We start from the raw sequence: 19,026 nt of genomic DNA on the forward strand, positions 1-19,026 counted from the left end.
CCTGAGAGCCAGGAGGGGGTGTGACCAGGTGACACCTTTTGCCTGGTGGGGGATTTTCTTGTTTTCCAATGGTTTGCATGCTGAGGGGGTGGGACTCAGTTTCCCTGGGTGTTCCAGCCGGTCCTGGCCAATGGGAGGACAAAGGGCTGTGGGGAGAGGACCCCGGTGACCGGACCAGCCGGTTCCAGCCAGAGGGGCCAGAGGACAGAAGAGGGGAGAGGGGGCCCAGGCGACTGGTTTCCTGGAGAGAAGACAATGGACAGAGGGGGCTTGGGGCCGGGGATCTCAGATGCCCAGCTGCGAGCAGGGGGGCTCAGGGCTGGAGAGGGGGAGCAGGCAGAGCCCACCTGGATGCAGAGAGACTGGGATGTGCTGGGCTGAGGGAGGCCAGGCCTGAGGCCCTGAGAGTTTCCTGTGCTGGGTTCAACGCTCAATAAACCTCCTGTGTGACGCTGGCTGAGAGTCGCTCCGGGCTAGAGAACGGGACGGTTGTGCGGGGGTCCAGAGCGAGGGGACTCCCTGAGGGGGCTCACAGCAGAGACAGACGTGCTGAGGCTCCGAGAGGTGCGGCTCCAGGAGGTGGAGGGGCCAGACCCCGAGAGAGAGTGGACCCCCGAGAAGGGCTGTCGCACTGAAAGGGGCACCCCCCACGGACCGCACGGGGCCAAGAGTGGGCCCGACCTGTGAGTCCATGACACCCGGGAAGAGAAACAAAGAGGAGGAGGAGGGTCAAAGAGGGGTGTCCGAGGTCCAGGCACTGAAGTCTGGCAGTCTGCGTGGGGGGACTGGAAGAGGGGGGAGTCCAGGGCGTCTGGCCCAAGACTCCCCAAGACGGACTTGGCTGAAAGTCACTGATTCCTGTGCTAACAGGCTCTGCCCTACGCCGTGTTCCTGTCGTCTAATAAACCTGCTGTTTTACTGGCTGGCCGAGAGTCACGTCTGACTGCGAAGTGGGGGGTGCAGGACCCTTTGGCTTCCCCAGGACCCCGCCGGGGCGGACTCGCTGTGGGAAGCGCACGGAGGGGCAGATGCTGAATGCTCCCAGGAGAGACCCAGGAGGTGAAGCCGTGTGAGCTTCTTGCCCTGAAGACGGTCTGCTCTGAGGGAAAGGAGGCTCCCCAAAGTCCTGACTGGCTTTGTGGGGAGCAGTTCCAGAGCGTCGCCCGGGGACTCCGTGACAAGGGGGCAGCAGGGGGCTCTCCCCGGGCAGTCAGGGCTCCCCATGGCCCCAGGGCGGCGCTAGGGGCTGTGTTGCAGGGAGTGCGGGGGGGAGGGGCAGCAGGGGGCTCTCCCCGGGCAGTCAGGGCTCCGCATGGCCCCAGGGCGGCGCTAGGGGCTGTGCTGCAGGGGGTGGGGCGGGGGGCAGCAGGGGGGCTCTCCCCGGGCAGTCAGGGCTCCCCATGGCCCCAGGGCGGCGCTAGGGGCTGGGCTGCAGGGGGCGGGGCGGGGGCAGCTGTGGGCTCTCCCCGGGCAGTCAGGGCTCCCCATGGCCCCAGGGCGGCGCTAGGGGCTGGGTTGCAGGGAGTGGGGGGCGGGGGCAGCAGGGGGCTCTCCCCGGGCAGTCAGGGCTCCCCATGGCCCCAGGGCGGCGCTAGGGGCTGTGCTGCAGGCGGCGGGGTGGGGGGCAGCAGGGGGCTCTCCCCGGGCAGTCAGGGCTCCCCATTGCCCCAGGGCGGCGCTAGGGGCTGTACTGCAGGGGGCGGGGCGGGGGGCAGCAGGGGGCTCTGCCCGGGCAGTCAGGGCTCCCCATTGCCCCAGGGCGGCGCTAGGGGCTGTGCTGCAGGGGGCGGGGCGGGGGGCAGCAGAGGGCTCTGCCCGGGCAGTCAGGGCTCCCCATGGCCCCAGGGCGGCGCTAGGGGCTGGGCTGCAGGGGGCGGGGCGGGGGGCAGCAGGGGGCTCTCCCCGGGCAGTCAGGGCTCCCCATTGCCCCAGGGCGGCGCTAGGGGCTGTGCTGCAGGGGGCGGGGCGGGGGGGCAGCAGAGGGCTCTGCCCGGGCAGTCAGGGCTCCCCATGGCCCCAGGGCGGCGCTAGGGGCTGGGCTGCAGGGGGCGGGGCGGGGGGCAGCAGGGGGCTCTCCCCGGGCAGTCAGGGCTCCCCATTGCCCCAGGGCGGCGCTAGGGGCTGTGCTGCAGGGGGCAGGGCGGGGGCAGCAGGGGGCTCTGCCCGGGCAGTCAGGGCTCCCCATGGCCCCAGGGCGGCGCTAGGGGCTGTGCTGCAGGGGGCGGGGCGGGGGGCAGCAGGGGGCTCTGCCCGGGCAGTCAGGGCTCCCCATGGCCCCAGGGCGGCGCTAGGGGCTGTTCCGTGGGGCGCGGGGGGGTGACTCAGGAGCTGGGCAGTGAGCGCTGTGATGAGCTCAGGGTTGGAAACGCCAGGAGCCCGTGAACTTTTGCAGCTGGGCCGGGCGATGGATCCCAGATGTGGCCCGGTGCCGGGCGGCGGGCGGGGGCGGGAGGTGGGGGGGGGCGCGGGAAGGAGACCAGTCTTCATCCTGGCTCTCCCTTGCGCCCCTGACCTCCTTGGCTGCTCCTGCTCTGCCACTGCTCCGGCCCCAGCCAGGACTCCTGGGTTCTCTCCCCGGCTCTGGGAGGGGAGTGGGGGCTGGTGGGTTAGAGCGGGGGGGCTGGGAGCCAGGACTCCTGGGTTCTCTCCCTGGCTCTGGGAGGGGAGTGGGGGCTGGTGGGTTAGAGCAGGGGGGGCTGGGAGCCAGGACTCCTGGGTTCTCTCCCGGCTCTGGGAGGGAAGTGGGGTCTAGTGGTCAGAGGATGGGGGACAGGAGCCAGGATGCCTGGGTTCGCTCTGCGTGCTGCTCTGCTCAGCAGTGCCCCCTATGGGCAGGCTCCCTCACACAGGGGCTCGTGGCTGGCCGGGCTGGGTTCCCTGGCCTGAGGCTGCTGGACCGGGCGGTGTTTGGGTGCAGGGCGGCCCAGCCCCCTCGGCTCCGGCCCCGTGATTAACGGCTGCTTCACACGGACACGGAATTCTTTTGCAAGGGAGAAAACAAACACACAGACACGCAAGAATCCTCCCGGGGGCCCCGCTCCAGCACGTCAGCCTCCACACCTGCTAGTGCCCGGCTAGACACCCCACCCCGGGGCCGCTCCCCAGGGCCCCCCGACACTTACTGAGTCACGGGCTGATCAGAGACTTCATCTAGCAAAACACCCACCTGGGCCAGAACACGACGCCCGGCTCCCAGCGTCCCGAGATCTGACCTACTAGACCCCCTCCCTTCCCCGAGGCAGGGAGAGAACCCAGGAGTCCTGGCTCCCAGCCCCCCAGCCAGGGTAGAACCCAGGAGTCCTGGCTCCCAGCCCCCCTGCCAGGGTAGAACCCAGGAGTCCTGGCTTCCGGCCCCCCAGCCAGGGTAGAACCCAGGAGTCCTGGCTCCCGGCCCCCAGCCAGGGTAGAACCCAGGAGTCCTGGCTCCCGGCCCCCGCACCAGGGTAGAACCCAGGAGTCCTGGCTCCCAGCGAACCCAGGAGTCTTAGCTGCCTCGTCCCAGGCTCGGGCTGGATTCGGAGCCAGCAGAATTCTTCCATGTCATTAGAGAAACAACAACAAGGAGGGAGTGACCGTGGGGTGTGGGCCAAGCGTGAGTCACGTTCCCCCCCCGCCTCCGTCCATCCGTCCGTCCATTCCAGGGGCCCTGTTGCTGCCAGGCGTCCTGCCGGCCCGGTACAGCCTGTGCTTCCAGATCTGCCCCCGGGGCCGCTCGGGACGAGCCCTCGGGGGAGGCCAGGGCAGGCGGGGGGCTAGAGGGGGGAAGGGCTGAATTTCCACCCAGCGACCCCTGCAGGAGACCCAAAGCCGGGACCTATCCCCTCTAGGGGGCGCCAGCTCCCATCTGGCCCCACGGCGCGGACTGGCCGGCTCAGGGGGGCGGGGAATGGGGCAGGGGCCTGTCCCCTCTAGGGGGCACTGACTCCCATCCGGCCCCAGGGCAGAGACTGGCTGGCTCAGGGGGGCGGGAAATGGGCCAGGGGCCTGTCCCCTCTGGGGGGCGCCGGCTCCCACCCGGCCCCAGGGCAGGGACTGGCTGGCTCAGGGGGGCGGGGAATGGGGCATGGGACCTGTCCCCTCTAGGGGTTGCTGGCTCCCACCCGGCCCCACGGCGTGGACTGGCTGGCTCAGGGGGGCAGGGAATGGGGCAGGGGCCTGTTCCCCGTGGAGGGCGCCGGCCCGGATCCAGCCCTGGGGTTGGGCCTGGCTGGCTCAGGCGAGGGGGAGTTTCTGTCCGTCTGAGGCTGGCCGGTCCCCTCGCTGGAGCGGCTCCGCGCAGCGTGTGCAGACGGACGGACGGACGGACTCCTCCTGATGGGGGGCCGTGGGGGAGGGGAGAGCCTGACCCCAGGGTGTGTGGGAGCAGGGAGTGGGGGGTTGGCCTGGGGATGTCGCGGGGGAGTTTGACTGGGGCTGGCTGCGTTGGCGCTGGCTGGTGGGGGGGGATCGGGGGTGACTTCACTTGAGGGACGATACCTGAGCAGGGGGGGGCCAGGTGACACCTTCTGCCCGGGACACTGGACAGAGGCCGGAGGAGGAGCCGGGGGGGGGGGGGGTGGCTGGGGGCTGGAGAGTTTCAATTTGGAGCTGGCTGGGGAAACAGAGGGAGGCCCAGCACCGGGGTCCGGGCTCCCCACCCCCCAAGCTGGACCTGACTGAGGGGTCCTGGTCTCTGTACCTACAAGCTCTGCCCTACGCCGTGTTCCTGTTGTCTAATAAACCTTCTGTGTCCCCGGCTGGCTGAGAGTCCCGGGGAATCGCAGGAAGTGGGGGGTGCAGGGCCCTGACTCCCCAACACCCCGTGACACCAGACCCCTGCCTGACCGCTCCCAACCAGGCATCCCCTCCCAGCCCCCATCAGCCCCAGATCTCCCCACCACCAGGTCAGACCCCTGGGTCCCTCAGCCCCAGATCTCCCACACACCCCAGGTCAGACCCCTGGGTCCCTCAGCCCCAGATCTCCCCCCCACCAGGTCAGACCCCTGGGTCCCTCAGCCCCAGATCTCTCCCCCCCCCCCCGGCTGGTCAGACCCCTGGGTCCCTCAGCTCCAGATCTCTCTCCCCCCCCCCCCCCCCAGTCAGACCCCTAGGTCCCTCAGCCCCAGATCTCCCACACACCCCAGGTCAGACCCCTGGGTCCCTCAGCCCCAGATCTCCCCCCCATCAGGTCAGACCCCTGGGTCCCTCAGCTCCAGATCTCTCCCCCCTGCCCCCCGGTCAGACCCCTGGGTCCCTCAGCCCCAGATCTCCCACACACCCCAGGTCAGACCCCTGGGTCCCTCAGCCCCAGATCTCTCTCCCCCCCCAGGTCAGACCCCTGGGTCCCTCAGCCCCAGATCTCCCACACACCCCAGGTCAGACCCCTGGGTCCCTCATACCCAGATCTCCCACACACCCCAGGTCAGACCCCTGGGTCCCGCCAGCCCGGCCTCGCTTCCTCCTTCAGCCTTTCCCGGGGTCTTTTGCCCACTCGCTGGGTGTCAGGCCCCATCTCCAGGTTGCTCGTTTGTTTGCAGCCTTCATTCGGGGGCTCTTCGGTTTGGCCTTTCACCGGGTCTCCCCTGGGGTGTCCTGCTGCGCATCCCTCTGTCCTGCCCGCCTGGGAACGGCTGCCGCTTCCTCCTTCCTTCCTTCCTCCCTTCCTTCCCTCCCTCCTTCCTCCCTCCATCCGTCCTTCCTTCCCTCCTTCCTTCCTCCATCCCCCCAGCCTGGGGTCGGCTTGCCACTTCCTTCCTTCCTTCCCTCCCTCCTTCCTCCTTCCTCCCTTCCTTCCCTCCCTCCTTCCTCCCTCCATCCCCCCAGCCTGGGGCCGGCTTCCCGCTTCCTCCTTCCTTCCTTCCTTCCTTCCTTCCTTCCCACCATCCCTCCTTCCTTCCCTCCTTGCTTCCTTCCTTTCTTCCTCCCTTCATCCTTCCTTCCCTCCCTTCCCTCTCTCCTTCCTCCCTCCATCCTTCCTGTGACATTATTGACATAGTCTGGGACCATATAGAACATGGTTGCAACCAAGGTCCTGTAGTGGCACCAAACCTTGTATAAAGGGGGTCAAATGAGGTGTCTAAGACAAGGTTCTGGTTTGCTGGTTATGATTATGCTGTCTATATGTGTGTGTCAGTTTTGTAGTTGAAGTTATGAATATTGGCTCTATACTGTCTGTATTTCAAACTTATGCTATGCTGCTGGGTGACATCCCAGACAAACTGGTGTTAGCTCTGCCTAGCCTGCTTGATGGCCCATTAAGGACCATCAGCTACAACTGACCGATTGAGAGAAGGCAAATACGCCTTGTCACTCAGCAAAGTATGCAGGGACTGGCCCATGTGACTCCAGACTCCATTTTGCAGTACTTTTCCACAGTAAGGACAAAGAGGTGTCCTTACACCTGGAAGAGACTATATAAGGCTGATGCCTCATCTCCATCTTGTCTTCAATCCTGCTTCACACCTCTGGAGGGACTTTGCTACAAACTGAAGCTTTGAACAAAGGACTGAGGACCCATCCCAGCGGGGGATGTATTCCAGAGACTTGATTTGAACCTGCAGTTTATTCTATCGCTGCTGCAAGCCTGAACCAAGAACTCTGCCATTACTGTATGTAATTGATTCCATTTAACCAATTCTAACTCTCATCTCTATCTTTTTCCTTTTATGAATAAACCTTTAGATTTTAGATTCTAAAGGATTGGCAACAGCGTGATTTGTGGGTAAGATCTGATTTGCATATTGACCTGGGTCTGGGGCTTGGTCCTTTGGGATTGAGAGAACCTCTTTTCTTTTACTGGGGTATTGGTTTTCATAACCATTTGTCCCCATAACAAGTGGCGCTGGTGGTGATACTGGGAAACTGGAGTGTCTAAGGGAATTGCTTGTGAGACTTGTGGTTAGCCAGTGGGGTGAGACCAAAGTCCTCTTAGTCTGGCTGGTTTGGTGCCTTAGAGGTGGAAAAAGCCCAGCCTTGGGCTGTAACTGCCCTGTTTTAGCAATTTGTCCTGAATTGGCGCTCTCAGTTGGGTCCCGCCAGAACCAGCATCGTTACACTTCCTTCCTCCATCCTTCCTCCCTCCCTCCTTCCCTCCTCCATCCCCCCAGCCTGGGGCCAGCTTCCCGCTTCCTTCCTTCCTTCCTTCCTTCCTTCCTTCCTTCCTTCCTTCCTTCCTTCCCACCATCCCTCCTTCCTTCCCTCCTTGTTTCCTTCCCTCCTTCCTTAATTCCTGGAATTAATTGATAAACTGAACATTAACAAGTCACCGGGACAAGATGGCATTCACCCAAGAGTTCTGAAAGAACTCAAATGTGAAGTTGCGGAACTATTAACTAAGGTTTGTAACCTGTCCTTTAAATCGGCTTCTGTACCCAATGACTCGAAGTTAGCTAATGTAACGCCAATATTTAAAAAGGGCTCTAGGGGTGATCCCGGCAATTACAGACCGGTAAGTCTAACGTCGGTACCGGGCAAATTAGTTGAAACAATAGTAAAGAACAAAATTGTCAGACACATAGAAAAACATAAACTGTTGAGCAATAGTCAACATGGTTTCTGTAAAGGGAAATCGTGTCTTACTAATCTATTAGAGTTCTTTGAAGGGGTCAACAAACATGTGGACAAGGGGGATCCAGTGGACATAGTGTACTTAGATTTCCAGAAAGCCTTTGACAAGGTCCCTCACCAAAGGCTCTTACGTAAATTAAGCTGTCATGGGATAAAAGGGAAGGTGCTTTCATGGATTGAGAACTGGTTAAAAGACAGGGAACAAAGGGTAGGAATTAATGGTAAATTCTCAGAATGGAGAGGGGTAACTAGTGGTGTTCCCTAAGGGTCAGTTCTAGGACCAATCCTATTCAACTTATTTATAAATGATCTGGAGAAAGGGGTAAACAGTGAGGTGGCAAAGTTTGCAGATGATACTAAACTTCTCAAGATAGTTAAGAGCAAAGCAGACCTTTTGGCCACTGTCGGTAGACAGGATACTGGGCTAGATGGACCTTTGGTCTGACCCGGTATGGCCTTTCTTATGTTCTTATGTTCTTACTCATGATTTTATATACCTCTATCATATCCCCCCTTAGTCTCCTCTTTTCCAAACTGAAAAGTCCTAGCCTCTTTAATCTCTCCTCCTATGGGACCCTCTCCAAACCCCTAATCATTTTAGTTCCCCTTCTCTGAACCTTTTCTAGTGCCAGTATATCTTTTTTGAGATGAGGAGACCATATCTGTATGCAGTATCTCAGTCTTATTCTCTATCCCCTTTTTAATGATTCCTAACATCCTGTTTGCTTTTTGACTGCCTCTGCACACTGCGTGGACATCTTCAGAGAACTATCCACAATGACTCCAAGATCTTTTTCCTGACTTGTTGTAGCTAAATTAGCCCCATCATGTTGTATGTATAGTTGGGGTTATTTTTTCCAATGTGCATTACTTTACATTTATCCACATTAAATTTCATTTGCCATTTTGTTGCCCAATCACTTAGTTTTGTGAGATCTTTTTGAAGTTCTTCACAGTCTGCTTTGGACTTAACTATCTTGAGCAGTTTAGTATCATCTGCAAACTTTGCCACCTCACTGTTTACCCCTTTCTCCAGATCATTTATAAATAAGTTGAATAGGATCGGTCCGAGGACTGACCCTTGGGGAACACCACTAGTTACCCCTCTCCATTCTGAGAATTTACCATTAATTCCTACCCTTTGTTCCCGGTCTTTTAACCAGTTCTCAATCCATGAAAGGACCTTCCCTTTTATCCCATGACAGCTTAATTTACGTAAGAGCCTTTGGTGAGGGACCTTGTCAAAGGCTTTCTGGAAATCTAAGTACACTATGTCCACCGGATCCCCCTTGTCCACATGTTTGTTGACCCCTTCAAAGAACTCTAATAGATTAGTAAGACACTATTTCCCTTTACAGAAACCATGTTGACTATTGCTCAACAGTTTATGTTTTTCTATGTGTCGGACAATTTTATTCTTAACTATTGTTTCGACTAATTTGCCCGGTACAGACGTTAGACTTACCGGTCTGTAATTGCCGGGATCACCTCTAGAGCCCTTTTTAAATATTGGCTTTACATTAGCTAACTTCCAGTCATTGGGTACCGAAGCCGATTTAAAGGACAGGTTACAAACCTTAGTTAATAGTTCAGCAACTTCACATTTGAGTTCTTTCAGAACTCTTGGGTGAATGCCATCTTGTCCCGGTGACTTCTTAATGTTCAGTTTATCAATTAATTCCAAAACCTCCTCTAGTGACACTTCCATCTGTGACAGTTCCTCAGATTTGTCACCTACAAAAGCCGGCTCAGGTTTGGGAATCTCCCTAACATCCTCAGCCGTGAAGACTGAAGCAAAGAATCCATTTAGTTTCTCCGCAATGACTTTATCATCTTTAAGCGCTCCTTTTGTATCTCGAGCATCAAGGGGCCCCACTGGTTGTTTAGCAGGCTTCCTGCTTCTGATGTACTTAAAAAACATTTTGTTATTACCTTTGGAGTTTTTGGCTAGCCGTTCTTCAAACTCCTCTTTGGCTTTTCTTATTACATTCTTGCACTTAATTTGGCAGCGTTTATGCTCCTTTCTATTTGCCTCACTAGGATTTGACTTCCACTTTTTAAAGGAAGTCTTTTTATCTCTCACTGCTTCTTTTACATGGTTGTTAAGCCACAGTGGCTCTTTTTTAGTTCTTTTACTGTGTTTCTTAATTTGGGGTATACATTGAAGTTGGGCCTCTATTATGGTGTCTTTAAAAAGCACCCATGCAGCTTGCAGGGATTTCACTTTAGTCACTGAACCTTTTAACTTCTGTTTAACTAACCCCCTCATTTTTGCATAGTTCCCCCTTTTGAAATTAAAGGCCACAGTGTTGGGCTGTTGAGATGTTCTTCCCACCACAGGGATGTTGAATGCTATTGTATTATGGTCACTATTTCCAAGCGGTCCCGCTATAGTTACCTCTTGGACCAGCTCCTGCGCTCCACTCAGGATTAAATCTAGAGTCGCCTCTCCCCTTGTGGGTTCCCGTACCAGCTGCTCCATGAAGCAGTCATTTAAAGTATCGAGAAATTTTATCTCTGCATTTCGTCCTGAAGTGAAATGTTCCCAGTCAATATGATGTGATGTGGAGAAAGTGGATAAGGAAAAGTTATTTACTTATTCCCATAATACAAGAACTGGGGGTCACCAAATGAAATTAATAGGCAGCAGGTTTAAAACAAATACAAGGAAGTTCTTCTTCACGCAGCGCACAGTCAACTTGTGGAACTCCTTGCCTGAGGAGGTTGTGAAGGCTAGGACTATAACAGCGTTTAAAAGAGAACTGGATGAATTCATGGAGGTTAAGTCCATTAATGGCTATTAGCCAGGATGGGCAAGGAATGGTGTCCCTAGCCTCTGTTTGTCAGAGGGTGGAGATGGAAGGCAGGAGAGAGATCACTTGATCATTACCTGTTAGGTTCACTCCCTCTGGGGCACCTGGCATTGGCCACAGTCGGCAGACAGGATACTGGGCTAGATGGACCTTTGGTCTGACCCGGTACGGCCTTTCTTATGTTCTTATGTTCCTTCGTTCCTTCCCTCCCTTCTCTCCCTCCTACCTTCCTCCATCTCCCCAGCCTGGGGCCGGCTTCCCGCTTCGTCCTTCCTTCCTTCCCTCCATCCTTCCTTCCTCCATCCCCCCAGCCTGTCACTGGCTTCCCGCTTCCTTCCTTCCTTCCTTCCTTCCTTCCTTCCTTCCTCCGTCTCCCCAGCCTGGGAACAGCTTGCCGCTTCCTCCTTCCTTCCTTCCTTCCCTCCATCCCTCCTTCCTTCCCACTTTCGTCCCCCAGCCTGGGGCTGGCTTCCTGCTTCCTCCTTCCTTCCTTCCTTCATAGAATAATAGAATATCAGGGTTGGAAGATGTCACGGACTCACAGATCGTGCCCACTTTTGTCCCCGTGCGGTCCGTGGGGGGAGCCCCTTTCAGTGCGACAGCCCTTCTCGGGGGTCCCCTCTCTCTCGGGGTCAGACCCCTCCACCTCCTGGAGCCGCATCTCTCTGAGCCTTAGCACGTCTGTCTCTGCTGTGGGCCCCCCAGGGAGTCCACTCGCTCTGGGCCCCCGGGGCCTCCACCCCCCAAAGGGACGATGCCCCCCCCCCGCCCTGTTCTCTAGCCCGGAGCGACTCTCAGCCAGCGTCACACAGGTTTATTGAGCGTTGAACCCAGCACAGGAAACTCTCAGGGCCTCAGGCCTGGCCTCCCTCAGCCCAGCACACCCCAGTCTCTCTGCATCCCGGTGGGCTCTGCCTGCTCCCCCTCTCCAGTCCAGAGCCCCCCTGCTTCCCAGCTGGGCATCTGAGATCCCCGGCCCCAAGCCCCCCCTCTGTCCATTGTCTTCTCTCCAGGTAAACAGGGTCGTAAACCGGGGCCTCCTCTCCCCTCTTCTGTCCTCTGGCTGGAACCGGCTGGTTAGGTCACGGGGTCCTCTCTCTGCAGCCCATTGTCCTCCCACTGCCCAGAACCGGCTGCGTCTCCTCAGCTGGGCCTCTGGGTCACCAGGTCACCAGTCGCTGGGGTATCCATCCCCCAGGCCATCGGCTGGGTCCCCACGTCCTCTCTCCGGTCCTCTGCAAAACACACTCCCTCTCCCCTCACCTCATTAAACCAGTAACACCCAGGGAAACTGAGTCCCACCCCCTCTGCATGCAAACCATTGGAAAAAATGGAAAAAACAAGACAATCCCCCACTTCCTCACAGAAGGGACCTCAGGAGGTATCTAGTCCAACCCCCTGCTCAAAGCAGGACCAATTCCCAACTAAATCATCCCAGCCAGGGCTTTGTCAAGCCGGGCCTTAAAAACCTCTAAGGAAGGAGATTCCACCACCTCCCTAGGGAACCCAGTCCAGAGCTTCACCACCCTCCTAGTGAAAAAGTTTTTCCTAATATCCAACCTAGACCTCCCCCACTGCAACTTGAGACCATTGCTCCTTGTTCTGTCATCTGCCACCACTGAGAACAGTCTAGATCCATCCTCTTTGGAACCCCCCCTCAGGTAGCTGAAAGCTGCTATCAAATCCCCCCTCACTCTTCTCTTCTGGAGACTAAACAATCCCAGTTCCCTCAGCCTCTCCTCATAAGTCATGCGCTCCAGCCCCCTAGTCATTTTTGTTGCCCTCCGCTGGACTCTTTCCAATTTTTCCACATCCTTCTTGTAGTGTGGGGCCCAAAACTGGACACAGTACTCCAGATGAGGCCTCACCAATGTCGAATAGAGGGGAACGATCACGTCCCTCGATCTGCTGGCAATGCCCCTACTTATACAGCCCAAAATGCTGTTAGCCTTCTTGGCAACAAGGGCACACTGCTGACTCATATCCAGCTTCTTGTCCACTGTAACCCCTAGGTCCTTTTCTGCAAAACTGCTACCTAGCCATTCGGTCCCTAGTCTGTAACAGTGAATGGGATTCTTCCGTCCTAAGTGCAGGACTCTGCACTTGTCCTTGTTGAACTTCATCAGGTTTATTTTGGCCCAATCCTCTAATTTGTCTAGGTCCCTCTGTATCCTATCCCTACCCTCCAGCGTATCTACCACTCCTCCCAGTTTAGTGTCATCTGCAAACTTACTGAGAGTGCAGTCCACGCCATCCTCCAGATCATTAATGAAGATATTGAACAAAACCGGCCCCAGGACCGACCCCTGGGGCACTCCGCTTGAAACCGGCTGCCAACTAGACATGGAGCCATTGATCACTACCCGTTGAGCCCGACGATCTAGCCAGCTTTCTATCCACCTTACAGTCCATTCATCCAGCCCATACTTCTTTAACTTGCTGACAAGAATACTCTGGTAAGAATACCTCCTTCCTTCCCTCCATCCTTCCTCCCTCCATCCTTCCCTCCTCCCTTCCTCCCTCCATCCTTCCCTCCTTCCTTTCTTCCCTGCTTCCAGGCTGGCTTCCCACTTCCTCCTACCTTCCTTGTTTTTCCTTCCTTCGCTCTTTCTTTAACTGGCTCTTCCCTTGTTTTTTGTTCCTTCCATTTCCCCCCCACACACACTCCCCCCCCCCCGGAGGTGACCTCACCCTCCTCCTGGTCAATGACTAAACCAGACCCGGGGGCCGACGGCACGACACCTCCCACATCTCGTGGGACAAGACAATGGAAAATCTGACCTGCCCCCCATCCAGCGGGACCATGGAGCCAGGAGCTGTCGGATGCCTCAGCCCAGAGCTACTGACGGCTCCGCGCTGCCAGGGCCCGCGCCAGCCCCGGGTTCGGGGCCAGGGCCTGGGCGGGAAGGCGTTTTATTATTCTGTTTGTTTCCTCGCTCCCCTGAGTCAGCACCGAACTCACTCCCCTGCACAGGGACAGGGGGGCACTGTGTGTGGGGGGGGGAGCCCAGGGCTGGGCTGGCAGGGGCTGCGGGTTGGGAGTGAGAGGGGCACCGGCAGGGATGGGGGAGGCAGGGCTGGGCTAGCAGGGAGCTGCAGGTCGGGAGTGAGGGGCACCGGCAGAGCTGGGGGGGGGCAGGGCTGGGCTGGCAGGGGCTGCAGGTCGGGAGTGAGGGGCACCGGCAGAGCTGGGGGGGAGCCCAGGGCTGGGCCGGCAGGGGCTGCGGGTCGGGAATGAGGGGCACCGGCAGAGCCAGGGGGGAGCCCAGGGCTGGGCCGGCAGGGGCTGCGGGTCGGGAATGAGGGGCATCAGGGGGGCAGGGCTGGGCTAGCAGAGGCTGTGGGTCGGGAGTGAGGGGCACCGGCAGAGCAGGGGGCTGCGGGTCGGGAGTGAGGGGCACGAGCGAAGCAGGGGGCTGCGGGTCAGGAGTGAAAGGTGCCGGCCGGGCTGTGGGTCGGGAGTGAGGGGCACCTGTGTTTTGTGTCTCACACTGTTCAGCAAGGCTGACCCGTTGGGGGGGGGTGTCACATAGATAGACCCAGCGGGAGGGCCGGGGGGGCTGGGCGCTGGCCCTAAGGTGCCCCGGCAGCGGGGGGGGTCTGTCTCTGCCCGCACACCCCGGCCGCTCCATGAGCCCCCCACCGGCCGCGTTGCCTCATCGCTCTGCTATGGCATCTGGATGCTCCAACATCTGTAGCCGTGATGCAGATGTTTGGTTGCCCTGGCGACCGCCTTAGGATGGGTAAACAAATGCGGAAACTTCCCTTCTGTCCTGACCCCCTTCGGTCCCTGACCCGCGAAAGAACAGAGCGGGGGGGGGGGGGGGCTGGGTTCTGTCCCAGCGCGGGGCGGGGAGGGGAGGGGGGCTGGTGGGTTAGAGCAGGGGGGGCTGGGAGCCAGGACTCCTGGGTTCTCTCCCCAGATCTGAGAGGAGAGTGGGGGCTGTTGGGTTAGAGCAGGGGGGCTGGGAGCCAGGACTCCTGGGTTCTCTCCCTGGCTCTGGGAGGGGAGTGGGGGCTGGTGGTTAGAGCAAGGGGGGCTGGGAGCCAGGACTCCTGGGTTCTCTCCCGGCTCTGGGAGGGGAGTGAGGGCTGGTGGGGTAGAGCAGGGGGGGCTGGGAGCCAGGACTCCTGGGTTCTCTCCCAGCTCTGGGAGGGGAGTGGGGGGCTGGTGGGTTAGAGCAGGGGGGGCTGGGAGCCAGGACTCCTGGGTTCTCTCCCGGCTCTGGGAGGGGAGTGGGGGCTGCTGGGTTAGAGCAGGGGGGTTGGGAGCCAGGACTCCTGGGTTCTCTCCCGGCTCTGGGAGGGGAGTGGGGGGCTGGTGGGGTATAGCAGGGGGGGCTGGGAGCCAGGACTCCTGGGTTCTCTCCCAGCTCTGGGAGGGGAGTGGGGGGCTGGTGGGGTAGAGCTGGGGGGGATGGGAGCCAGGACTCCTGGGTTCTCTCCGCAGCTCTGGGAGGGGAGTGGGGGGCTGGTGGGGTAGAGCTGGGGGGGCTGGGAGCCAGGACTCCTGGGTTCTCTCCCAGCTCTGGGAGGGGAGTGGGGGGCTGGTGGGGTAGAGCTGGGGGGGATGGGAGCCAGGACTCCTGGGTTCTCTCCCAGCTCTGGGAGGGGAGTGGGGGGCTGGTGGGGTAGAGCTGGGGGGGCTGGGAGCCAGGACTCCTGGGTTCTCTCCCAGCTCTGGGAGGGGAGTGAGGGCTGGTGGGGTAGAGCAGGGGGGGCTGGGAGCCAGGACTCCTGGGTTCTCTCCCAGCTCTGGGAGGGGAGTGGGGGGCTGGTGGGGTAGAGCTGGGGGGGCTGGGAGCCAGGACTCCTGGGTTCTCTCCCGGCTCTGGGAGGGGAGTGGGGTCTGCTGGGTTAGAGCAGGGGGGGCTGGGAGCCAGGACTCCTGGGTTCTCTCCCGGCTCTGGGAGGGGAGTGGGGGCTGGTGGGATAGAGCAGGGGGGGCTGGGAGCCAGGACTCCTGGGTTCTCTCCCGGCTCTGGGAGGGGAGTGGGGTCTGCTGGGTTAGAGCAGGGGGGGCTGGGAGCCAGGACTCCTGGGTTCTCTCCCCAGCTCTGGGAGGGGAGTGGGGGCTGGGGGGTTAGAGCAGGGGGGCTGGGAGCCAGGACTCCTGGGTTCTCTCCTGGCTCTGCGAGGGGAGTGGGGGCTGGTGGTTAGAGCAGGGGGGGCTGGGAGCCAGGACTCCTGGGTTCTCTCCCGGCTCTGGGAGGGGAGTGGGGGCTGGTGGGATAGAGCAGGGGGGGCTGGGAGCCAGGACTCCTGGGTTCTCTCCCGGCTCTGGGAGGGGAGTGGGGTCTGCTGGGTTAGAGCAGGGGGGGCTGGGAGCCAGGACTCCTGGGTTCTCTCCCCAGCTCTGGGAGGGGAGTGGGGGCTGGGGGGTTAGAGCAGGGGGGCTGGGAGCCAGGACTCCTGGGTTCTCTCCTGGCTCTGCGAGGGGAGTGGGGGCTGGTGGTTAGAGCAGGGGGGGCTGGGAGCCAGGACTCCTGGGTTCTCTCCCGGCTCTGGGAGGGGAGTGGGGGCTGGTGGGGTAGAGCTGGGGGGGATGGGAGCCAGGACTCCTGGGTTCTCTCCCAGCTCTGGGAGGGGAGTGGGGGGCTGGTGGGTTAGAGCAGGGGGGTTGGGAGCCAGGACTCCTGGGTTCTCTCCCCAGCTCTGGGAGGGGAGTGGGGGCTGGGGGGTTAGAGCAGGGGGGCTGGGAGCCAGGACTCCTGGGTTCTCTCCCAGCTCTGGGAGGGGAGTGGGGGGCTGGTGGGGTAGAGCTGGGGGGGCTGGGAGCCAGGACTCCTGGGTTCTCTCCCAGCTCTGGGAGGGGAGTGAGGGCTGGTGGGGTAGAGCAGGGGGGGCTGGGAGCCAGGACTCCTGGGTTCTCTCCCAGCTCTGGGAGGGGAGTGGGGGGCTGGTGGGGTAGAGCTGGGGGGGCTGGGAGCCAGGACTCCTGGGTTCTCTCCCGGCTCTGGGAGGGGAGTGGGGTCTGCTGGGTTAGAGCAGGGGGGGCTGGGAGCCAGGACTCCTGGGTTCTCTCCCGGCTCTGGGAGGGGAGTGGGGGCTGGTGGGATAGAGCAGGGGGGGCTGGGAGCCAGGACTCCTGGGTTCTCTCCCGGCTCTGGGAGGGGAGTGGGGTCTGCTGGGTTAGAGCAGGGGGGGCTGGGAGCCAGGACTCCTGGGTTCTCTCCCCAGCTCTGGGAGGGGAGTGGGGGCTGGGGGGTTAGAGCAGGGGGGCTGGGAGCCAGGACTCCTGGGTTCTCTCCTGGCTCTGCGAGGGGAGTGGGGGCTGGTGGTTAGAGCAGGGGGGGCTGGGAGCCAGGACTCCTGGGTTCTCTCCCGGCTCTGGGAGGGGAGTGGGGGCTGGTGGGATAGAGCAGGGGGGGCTGGGAGCCAGGACTCCTGGGTTCTCTCCCGGCTCTGGGAGGGGAGTGGGGTCTGCTGGGTTAGAGCAGGGGGGGCTGGGAGCCAGGACTCCTGGGTTCTCTCCCCAGCTCTGGGAGGGGAGTGGGGGCTGGGGGGTTAGAGCAGGGGGGCTGGGAGCCAGGACTCCTGGGTTCTCTCCTGGCTCTGCGAGGGGAGTGGGGGCTGGTGGTTAGAGCAGGGGGGGCTGGGAGCCAGGACTCCTGGGTTCTCTCCCGGCTCTGGGAGGGGAGTGGGGGCTGGTGGGGTAGAGCTGGGGGGGATGGGAGCCAGGACTCCTGGGTTCTCTCCCAGCTCTGGGAGGGGAGTGGGGGGCTGGTGGGTTAGAGCAGGGGGGTTGGGAGCCAGGACTCCTGGGTTCTCTCCCCAGCTCTGGGAGGGGAGTGGGGGCTGGGGGGTTAGAGCAGGGGGGCTGGGAGCCAGGACTCCTGGGTTCTCTCCTGGCTCTGCGAGGGGAGTGGGGGCTGGTGGTTAGAGCAGGGGGGGCTGGGAGCCAGGACTCCTGGGTTCTCTCCCGGCTCTGGGAGGGGAGTGGGGGCTGGTGGGATAGAGCAGGGGGGGCTGGGAGCCAGGACTCCTGGGTTCTCTCCCGGCTCTGGGAGGGGAGTGGGGGCTGGTGGGATAGAGCAGGGGGGGCTGGGAGCCAGGACTCCTGGGTTCTCTCCCGGCTCTGGGAGGGGAGTGGGGGCTGGTGGGATAGAGCAGGGGGGGCTGGGAGCCAGGACTCCTGGGTTCTCTCCCGGCTCTGGGAGGGGAGTGGGGGCTGGTGGGATAGAGCAGGGGGGGTGGGAGCCAGGACTCCTGGGTTCTCTCCCGGCTCTGGGAGGGGAGTGGGGGCTGGTGGGTTAGAGCAGGGGGGGCTGGGAGCCAGGACTCCTGGGTTCTCTCCCGGCTCTGGTAGGGGAGTGGGGGCTGGTGGATAGAGCGGGGGGGCTGGGAGCCCGGACTCCTGGGTTCTATCCCAGCTCTGGGAGGGGAGGGGGGCTGGTGGTTAGAGCGGGGGGGCTGGGAGCCCGGACTCCTGGGTTCTATCCCAGCTCTGGTAGGGGAGTGGGGGCTGGTGGTTAGAGCGGGGGGGCTGGGAGCCCGGACTCCTGGGTTCTATCCCAGCTCTGGTAGGGGAGTGGGGGCTGGTGGTTAGAGCAGGGGGACCTGGGAGCTTGGGGGATGGGGTCCCATATGCAGAGCAGGTTCTAGGTGGCAGATGCATTACCTGACTTGACCTTAGGGTCCTGCCCCATCTCGGCCCATAGAGGGCGCCCCGGGCCTTGGGAGCCTGCTGAGAGCTGGGACCCAAAGAAGGGGGAGATCCCAGGGCAGGTTCCCCCCATCCAGCTCTCCATGTGCCCCACAGCCCCGGCCAGCCCAGCCCGGGCTCCTATCCCTGCCAGTGCCCCTCACTCCCGAACCGCAGCCCCTGCCAGCCCAGCCCTGCCCCCCCAGCTCTGCCGGTGCCCCTCTCTCCCGACCTGCAGCCCCCTGCTAGCCCAGCCCTGCCCCCCCAGCCCTGCCGGTGCCCCTCACTCCCGACCCGCAGCCCCTGACAGCCCGGCCCTGCCCCCCCCCCCAGCTCTGCCGGTGCCCCTCACTCCCGACCCGCAGCCCCTGCCAGCCCAGCCCTGGGCCCCCCCAGCTCTGCCGGTGCCCCTCACTCCTGACCCACAGCCCCTGCCAGCCCAGCCCTGCCCCCTCCCCAGCTCTGCCGGTGCCCCTCACTCCCGACCCACAGCCCCCTGCTAGCCCAGCCCTGCCCCCCCCCAGCTCTGCCGGTGCCCCTCACTCCCGACCCACAGCCCCTGCCAGCCCAGCCCTGGGCTCCCCTCCAGCTGTGTGGATGCGGAGACCGATCCTTGTACTTTCTCACACTCTCCCCCGCCCGGGGGGCTCGTTAACGTATTTTATTCCATGAGCTCAGCCCGCTGCATGTCCGGCAGCCGCCAGCCCAGCTGGACCCGAGTCCCGACCCGGGGGGGGGCGGCTCTGACCTCTCTTCCCTGCCCCTGGCCCGTCCCCCCTGATCTCCCAGAGACCCTGCCCCATCCCTGCCCCCCCGCAGGGGGTCGGAATGTGTCCCCCCGGTTTAAGACAGCTCAGGTCACTCCCTTCGAGCCCCCCAAATCCCTCTCCCCATCGCAGCCCCCGATTTCTCCCCGGCCAAGGCGTGTGTGTGTGTGTGGGGTCACGGCCGCGTCAGTGGGTTTATTTTTATACCTCTGCTCCCGCGCTGGACTTACGAGGTGTGACAAAGTGGGGAAAGTCC

Source organism: Emys orbicularis, chromosome 13 (genome assembly GCF_028017835.1).
Source record: "Emys orbicularis isolate rEmyOrb1 chromosome 13, rEmyOrb1.hap1, whole genome shotgun sequence".
In the NCBI taxonomy this organism is placed as follows: Eukaryota; Metazoa; Chordata; order Testudines; family Emydidae; genus Emys; species Emys orbicularis.